General features: G+C 37.9%; 1 pseudogene across 1 annotated transcript; it reads right to left on the reverse strand.

Annotated features, from left to right (window-relative positions):
- Positions 1-2,650: 2,650 nt before the first annotated feature.
- Positions 2,651-7,334, reverse strand: LOC107763648 (uncharacterized; annotated as a pseudogene). The gene is made up of 9 exons (XR_012711135.1): positions 6,937-7,334; positions 6,350-6,398; positions 6,061-6,149; positions 5,880-5,936; positions 5,723-5,785; positions 5,476-5,541; positions 4,879-4,965; positions 3,663-3,756; positions 2,651-3,333 (listed from the first exon to the last, which is right to left on the reverse strand). The product of XR_012711135.1 is annotated as an uncharacterized LOC107763648 (transcript).
- Between the last annotated feature and the right edge of the window lie 2,180 nt (positions 7,335-9,514).

Raw genomic sequence — 9,514 nt, forward strand, 5'->3', positions numbered from 1 at the left:
CAATTGTGTCCCTTTTAATTCTTTAATATTCGAAATTAGAATATTCGAAATAGTTTAATAATAATATCCTTAAAGAAAAGATAGGAGGAAATTTCATGAGAGAAGGACTGCCAAGTGCCAAGTCATTAGGCGTGTGTAAGACGCGTTGGGCCCTAAATATAGACGAAAGCGACCTTATCTCTTTTTCATCACTATTGCCTTATAAAGTTCGAATTTGGCAACTGCTTCATTGTTCAACACTCGTCTGTTGACGATGCCGTTTTAATTCGAGTATTAATCAACGCTTATAAAGTTCAATCAAGCAATTCTAATTAGAACATTATTTTTTTTTTCTTTTCAGTTATAGACACAGTATATGTTCATTCAATTTGGTCTTCACTCTTCGATTGTTGTGTCTAGTTCAATTGCGGCAAGGCAAATGATGAGGACATTTTTCATTTTAAAAATAAATAAAAGGGAATAATGCCTTGTATGAGGATTGTAGTATTTTGTTCCAACCTCCAACTAGGTATAGTATATAGTTCGACTAGCATTTGACATTCTTCAAACAATAAATAGGACAAAAGAAAAAGACAACTACTATATTCAATTTAGTTAAGTACGTAACGATGTTCTTAGAATCAAATAAAAAAATTTAGCCGAGAAGAACTTTATCAGCTCGAGGAACAACATAGTTTTTTAAAACTATATCCAAAAGCTGTGATTCATTGACCATGTAAGAATATACCCTACACTTGATGCTTACATTTAGGGGTATACAAAGGAAACCCACAAACCGCACCAACTCGATAATTTGAGTCAAACCGAGAAAAAAAAAACGATTATGGTTTGGTGTTGGAAAAAAAAACCCGACCATAATTGGTTTGGTTTGGTTTTAAGTATAGAAAGTCAAACCGAAACCAAACCAACCCGACATTATATATATAGAAATTTTAGATATATTTAATATATTAATATATTTATTGTGATATGATTTATAAATATTTCTTAAAAAATTTCATAATTTTATCTTTTAAGATTGGACTTAGAACTTTTGACTGCTCCAATAAGTTTTATAGCCATTAATATTAGTAAATTAAATAATGCTAACAAAAGCCCAAACCAAAATCAAATCAATACTAACGCTAACAAAAGATATTCAATTCAATAGTCAATACTACGAACGAAAATATATTGAATATCTATTTTTTATTTTGCAATAATTTAGATTTAAATGCATAACCTATTTTTATCTTTTCTTTAACGTTTAATCATATAATTAATACTCCCTTATTAGTCTACTTACTTTAGCATGACTTAGTACTTTTAGATTATGTTTATTTTTATTATGATTTTTTAATTAGCAATACTTATATTACATAATTTTATTGTCTTTATTGTTGAATATTTTAGGATAATGCCATGACACATCTCATATTTTGTATTATTTTCTTGGAAAATACTTTATATAGTTGTATCTTACTAGGATTAAAGAAATATTTTGAGCACAAATTATATGTTTTGTTCTACGAAGATTTTACTGGGAAAAACCCGAATAACCCGAATAACCCGAGAAAACTCGAGAAAAATTGAGATTGAAAAATCCGAGTTTTATTGGTTTGGTTTGGTCTTTAGATTTAATACCCGACACAATTGGTTTGATTTGGTAATCGTAAAATCCAAACCAACCCGATCTATGTACATCCGTACTTACATTTAATTTATTTGATTTATGATTATGTAACGAATCAAATAAATCAAGTGTAGGGTATATTATAATTCCTTTTTTTTAAAGGAAGGAACGGATTCTATTCAATGTTCCTAATTTGAAACATAGTGTACCCAAACGGAGAAGAAAAGAAATTAGTGACCGAATATGGCAAATTGGAGAAATTACTGTTAAGATAACAAATGCAACCTAATTTTAGGCCATTTTTTGAGTGACCATATGTACTTGTTTAAATATACCTAATTTTTATCAAGTTAACTGAAATACCAAAACTCATATCATAAATGGTCCTCCGAACTATGCCGACGCCTTTATTCAAAAGTCAAACAATGAGTTTCAAGTAAGAACTTCTCTTTAGACTAGCCCAAAAAATGCAAAACTTTACAAAAGTAATTTATTCTCTGCTTTAGAATCAAAGCTTAATATTTGGCAAGGAAGATGACCTTACCAACAACGTAATTAACGGCTTTTACTTTAATCTATCCTTTTGAGAACCTAAGCTATGTTCGTTCAACTAGTTCCCAGTACTTAAATCGCCCATATGCATGTTCAATAAAAGGTGAGTGGAATTTACATGCTTTGCCACGTCACTAGAATATGTTCAATAAAACAGTTTTGGAGTAGTTTTGGTGTCCAATAGGTACTAGCCTGAGTTCAGATATCTAAATCGAATAATTAGACAAGTTTAGGGGGCTGCGTATGTATTTGGCTAAACTAAAATATTGACCATCAAGTGGTCAACAGAAGCATGAAGCTGCTGCTGAATGAAGGGCCACAACAAACTCTTTTAACTGCGCCCTGATATAATTCGAAATGTTATTGTAAACGTAGAATGTTCAGAAGATCCCTGTACGGATGACAGAACTTGCAATCTGTTAACTATCTCTTCCTGACATACGTGTAGATTGTTAAGCTCAGCCGTCTCAGAGGTTGCATATGGTGTTTTCACTAAAACCAACAATCTATCTTCCTCTGTTTCTGACAATCAACAGAGGCCAAAAGCAAAAGTTACTTCCATGTCGAACTAATCCTTGACTAAAAGTTTGAAATCCCAACATCGACACTCACAACGGTGAATGCACTAGTTTAAACATATGTTTAAAGGAAATAGACATCCAAGCTAATACAAAATTTGGCATCTCAAGTTTTCAACCATGTGCAGGAGGAGGAGGGGGTGGCTGCATCGACATATGTGGCATCGAATGGTAGGGGCCACCATTAAGGTGCTGAGGTGGTGGTGGAGGACGCCAAACCTGAGCGCCCATTGCAGCTGGTGGTGGAGGGGGCCTATTTAGGGGTGGAGCTACCTGTGGGGGCGGTGGAGGTGGCATTCCCCTGAATTGCATTTGCTGCTGCGGAATGCCAGCCGGACCTGGTTGCATAGGATGCCCCTGCCAAGCTTGTGGTGCAGGCATTTGCATTGGTGGGTAGACATTAGGCTGCATAGGTGGCGGCCGGATTGCTGGAATAGGAGCTGGAGGTATAGGACCATTTGCAAAAGGCCGTGGGGGACCTGGAGTACCAACCGCACCATTGGCTTGTGGAACGCTGGGGGGTCCACTTGCAAACATGGTTATGAGGCCTGTTTTTCTGAGTACCTGGATTACTAGCAGCTAAAACCCTTTCTGCATATCATCAACAACAAATTAGAATTCCTAGAAGTGGTTGGAGAAGTAACGATTACATAATTCAAAGAGAAAATAAAGTTCCTGAAATTTCAAACAGCAGAGAAGATGCACAATAGCCACTCGTGCATTTTAAAAAAACCACCTCGCTCATACCTTGTCACTTACTTTTAAGAATTTCAAAATATTAGCTATCTTAAATTTAATTGATATATCAAATTTGTTGGAATAGCACAAGCAAAACAGAGTTCAACAATCTTGATTGAATGACAATTATCCACATCCTAGCATTCACAACTTCATTTTTTTATAACACAGAAGATTCCTACCAGCAGGGGTGCCATGACGTTCCCCTTTTGTATCTTTCTTGTAGGCATAGGAAACTGTAATTTGACGGTTGCAAAGATATTGACCATTCATTGCCTGCAGAAACACCAAGTTGTAAGTCACAGTCCAGATTCATCAGCTAAAGGGAGAGTTAAGTTGTTCAGCCTCTTAGACTCAAGACTGCCCAATATAAATTTTCCCTTTAGTTGTACTGTCCCTTGGATGCAAGGTCAAGCTATAATCCTGGGACCTAACACACAAATGCAAGCTCTGAAGCCAAGGAGTGTGGAAAGAGAAGGAAACATGTAGAGGATTAAGGTATTTTAGCACTACAGTGAGATAACCCATACTTCGGGGTCGTGGTAAGGTCTGCGTACATATTACCCTCCCCAGACCCCATTTGTGGGATTATACTGGGTCGTTGTTGTTGTTGTTGTAGTGAGATAACCCATACTATCACCACTGACCACTGATCCATAGTAATGCATTATACATGCGAGGTAATACTGTAGTTATTTTGTCACGAACGCACTACTAGAATCCTAAGACCATAAAGCACATATGCAAACTCTGAGGCTACGTAGGGAGGAGAAAGGAAAGATGTATATGTTTCAAGTATTTTACGCACAATAGAGAGAAAACACATACTAGCACCACTGATCCAAAATGATGTTACCATATATCTACGGGTACATTTTTTATTTCTATGCAGTTGTTAAATTACACATTTTTTAAGAAAGCCAAGCTTCCATCTCCCATGCCATGTCAGACAAATATTTTACTGCTAAAGGTTTCCAGACAGCCCATTTATAACCAACTTGGAGATGCATCAGTCTCAGATCATATTTGAATAACTGATTGTCGTAACTATTTAACCAGTTGACCTGTCTTTCTGGAATTGAAAGAAAGCGTCAAACGTTGCGATTGTATTATGACTAAACCAGATAAATTAATAGCATAAACCAAACAGGAAAATACTCCACTTCTAACCCAGTACAGCTCCATATCATGCAAATAGCTATCTTCTCCAATCTGATTAGAAATGTGTCCTAATTTATAATCGACTTTAAAAGAAGATAGGACCTCCATACACAGCACAGACTCCAAGTCGAACAATAGCTAAGACTTAAATTTGAACTTTTTGGACTTGTAACTCACAACATATCATGTATCTGTACATATTATGGTTGGTAAGCAAAGAGGTAAATGGACAGTTACCTCAATTGCTGCATCAGAGGCCTCAAATGAATCGTAACTAATGAAACCAAAACCCCGGGAATTCCCTGTCTCAGGGTCTCTCATTATCTGGAACAAAAGATAATACATCAGAAGATAACAACAACCACCACCTCTAAATGGCAAGTAAACTATGTGGTCCTAGTAAAATGTGGAGTGTTGTATGAACCAATATACGCATAGTTATAGAGAAAAACAATATGTGCATTGTTTATCATTCAAGCTGGTCTAGCATTTTAACATGAATCACTAGCTAAGTAAGGAGGCAATCATTAATAACACTGCAAACATGAAGGGGCAATCTCTTTATACCTCCCACACCCCCCGGAGAAAGAAAAGAAAAGACAAGAGAGAACCTGTAGGAATCAACTTTAAAAGGGCTAGATGTCTGTTTAGAGGATGTACAAATACAATATCTCTAGCAGATTGTTAGGATTTAAAAACATAATCTGAAGCATGGACACACAATAAACGAGACTTAATCATCACGGATGGCTAGGAAGTCCAGACACGCATCTTTAAAAGCAGCAAAATGAAGAATCATGAATCATATGAAAGTAGAAGGGAAATGACTTTAACCTTTGGATTTGAGACAATAACTCCAAAAGCACTAAAAGTGTCATATAGAAGCTTCTCATCAACATCCTGCATATAAAACAGAAGTGGATTTATAAGCTAACAGAACTGCTAGCATGAGCAGTGTGATAATATGCAGGTGATGTTATACACCTAAATAAAAGCTGATATCCTATGTCTACGTCCAGACACTTTGGATTAGAATAGCACAAGAGTTTGTAAAATACTGTCAAAGATATCTACTGCTTACAGGATCAAGGTTCCCAACAAACAAGTTGGCACCAACATCAACACTCTTTTTATCTTGTGATGCCTGTACGAGGATAACTTATTAGATTAAATAGAATGTGAAATATGTGGGACAATTCATTATAGAAAGGGGAGATGCATCAATGGCATAGCATTACCTTATTCACTCGTATTGGTTTCCCATAAAGTTTAATCATATTCAGTACCTTTATTGCCTGCATTGGTAGTGCTTTAGAGAGAGAAAGCAAGGAATAGCAAAAACCAAATTCATGGTAAAAGAATATACACAAGACACTAGCAAGTAAAAAGAGAGAAACAAGAAAAACAACTAACACATACATAGTCAGCATCTTCTTCACTTCGGAATTCCACAAAGCCATATCCCTGATGAGCATTAGTAACTCTGTCCTTAGGGACATAAACATTGACTGCAACACATAATGATTTATATAGCGAACAGGTGAGATTTAAAAGAATCTAAATTTCCCAAAAGATTAAAAAAAAGGATAAGAAGATGCTGTTGAAAAATTTAAAACCAAAGTGGATATTAAACAAATTTATCAAGAAGCTCCACTGATTTACTCCCTTTTTTGGGGGACAGGGGGTTCAGCTAAAAATTTAGACATACCTACTGGACCTGCTTGAACAAACAACTCCCATAACAACTCTTCAGAAACCTGAATCCAGGAAAAAAAATTCTCAATTTTCTGAGTAATTCAACCCTGAAAGCAAAAGTACAAAAGCAGAAAAGCGGGGAGGAGCTTGTTGAAGGTACACCAGCATCAAAATGGAGCATCAACTGGAAAAAGATGTTTCATGTATAGGAGGAAGCTGTCCAATAAGGGTAATGATATTGGAAGGGGAAATTACCTAATCTATCAGCATAAAAGGAAAGAGAAGCAGAAACTATTGCAGGAGATAATTATTCATACCAGAGAAGAAGAAATTATTCACAGCAGAGAAGAAGTTCAGTATTAATGGTGGCAAATGGACATGTTGGGACGAATTTGGGCGGGTTAAAAATGAGTTAACCCATTTTATACTTTCGAGAAGCTTAGTGAATTTAAGGGAAATGCTTTTACATGTATTCCTAGTGACACACTGAGTCTTTGCGTTGTTTTTGAATCAGCTGCTTTTCTATTTAGGTAAGGAAGATCGAATAGAGTGGTGGAGAAGGATAAAACCCTAGGGGATTAGAAGGAAGGAAAGAGATACCTGAGGGTCGAGGTTGCCGACATAGGCGGTGGCGTCTTGGTTGCGCTCCGCTGCGTGTTGGCCCAGCAGGTTTGCTCCCACTCCCGGAGCTATACGAGTCGTCATACTCGGAAAGAAGAATGCTCGGTGCAAGGAAAAACTAAACAACACAAAGGCCCCAAAAATAAAGGGCCAAATATCCAAAATCTCAACCGGGTCGGGTTATAAGTACGGCTTCTGCTATCCTCCAGTATAACGGCAAAAGCCTTGGGCCCACTCCGGCCGGCGAGATAGAGCTTCCGTGAGAAGGCCGATTAATTGCTTCCCGACTCCGGTTTGTATTCCGACGTCATTTCCGGTAGGTTATTGTGTTAGTAACATTTTGATGTATGCAATGATGTGGATAAATTTTCTTGTTTGTCCTCATTTTACACCAATACAAAGAAAATATTTGCAATATAAAAGAATAAGGTAAATTATTATATAAAAGTGTAAGGTAGAAAATAAAATAGGATTATTTTATAATAAAGAAGAGCAAGATAAGAGAAAAAAATAAAATAACAATGTGACGTTTGTATGGATCTAAATCTGACCAAACGAGAATCTGCGTGAAGAGGAACATCAAAAAGTCACTTGGGCCGAAGTCGTATTCATACAATGCTATAGCGCAAGCACCTCGGCCACGGCCGAGGTCGTGTATTCAGAATGCTTGTACAACGAATTAGATGTTACGTCATTTCAGAGGGTCAACCTGTAATACAGTTAAATGACTTAGGTACTCTCGATAATGACCATTGTGTAAATGAGAATACCTACTATATATACTAGGTGAGAGAATGAAGAAAGTGAGAGGATTCACAAATAACACACTTCTTCACTAACCGGGGAAAGGGATTGGAGAATTCGTCTCGTAAATGAGAAGGTTCAGAACCTTGCTATTCATTTTCTGTAGCCATTGTTATGGAATAAATAAAGAAGTACCCTATGGTCATTAATGGTGAATCCTTTCTTTCTTTTTTATTTTACATTATGGAGTAACGATGTCGAGAATGAATGTAGGCTCATCATACACATTAGATTTTTTCCATTATCTTAATGAGTATCTTACCCAACTTTTCTTACTTAGCATTCATTGCTCTAGAGTTAATTATCTTTGGTTAGGATTTATCCTCTATCTTCTTATTTAATCAGTTTAACAAAAGAGCTTAACACTTTTTGGTCATACAATTTGGCGCCGTTTGTGGGGATTTTCTAGCCAAAGCCTTAGTTCCCTCTAGATTCAAACATGGTCTTAGCTTTATCTCCCATTCAGTGAAGTTTCACCCTTTCATTACGAATGTCGACTTGCGAAACCGGTCGGTAAACCCCCGAAATCGCCAAACCAACCAAGGATAAATCCTTACGTGAAACCGGAGTTATGCCTGGTTTACACATGAAAACTGCGTTGTGCCACAGCAGCAACCCTCATGCATTGTGAACATGAGCCATCATAGTGGGACTACGACTGCGCATACCAAACGCGTCCGTAATCCCATTTCCAGGTTAGCACCCAACACCTTCTACATCCTGCGCATATCGTCTTCCCTCTTACTATATGAGACGATGCTTGTTGTGTAATTTACTGACTAAAATACTCCTCGTCTTTATGTTTATGGTATGGCTTACATTTCTGCCATCTTTGCGCGCCCGGGACTGAGATGAACTGGGACTCGAACTCGAGACCCTAATGGGGGGAGTGGATCGTCCACCCATGAGATGCCAAAGCTCAACCAGTGACGAGGCTGAGCACAAAGTCGAAGCCGACATCAGGTCGAAAACTAGTACTAGAGTACAGAACAAGGCGAGCCGCCCTGCAGTATGATCCCTAGTTCATTGCCAAACGAGGGAACTTCCCAGGTCTAAAGAGCGTAGCCGTCGAGGGAAACGTGGCCAATCCCCATCACTCATCAGCTAAACAGCCAACCAATGTAACAAATGATTCCATGTACTTCTAACCCGCTATTCCTTTTAAAAAAAGAAAAGTGAAACAAAGAACAGGGACGTCCTCCCAAATACGCGAATGAAGGCTAGCCGACATACAGGCTCTAAGTTCCTCCATATAGCAAATGGTAAATCGAGAAAACTCCCACACCGTACCATACTACGAATAACAAACAAACGGCTCAGAACAAGCCAGCATCAATAAGAAACAACCTCCATAGCATGGGACTGGGCGGTGAACCCATGGAACGTACAACCCCCCAATACAAGCAGAACATGAGCACGAAAAGCTTGCTTGTATGCTCGCCATGGTGATGCTACGCCAATTCAGCCGACTAAATAATGCTAATCACGTCCGAACTTCGTTCGAATTAATCGAGTCACAGGGTGACCAAAAGCCCAAGCAATAAGTTCATCGCTCGTCCCATCAATGGTCTCTCCAGGCCGAGCAATGAAGGGACTAGATAAACTGGGACTCACCCCGACGCATGCATAAACGATGTAACAACGAGTAATATTCTCCAATAAAAGCAAGGCAGCATGCAACATTCTTATCACTCTGTCAAGCCCGCACATCGCCAAGCGGTAAAATTCGACCTCGTTCGAATTAACAAGCTAA

The sequence above is a fragment of the Nicotiana tabacum genome, chromosome 6 (genome assembly GCF_000715075.1).
Source record: "Nicotiana tabacum cultivar K326 chromosome 6, ASM71507v2, whole genome shotgun sequence".
NCBI lineage: Eukaryota > Viridiplantae > Streptophyta > Magnoliopsida > Solanales > Solanaceae > Nicotiana > Nicotiana tabacum.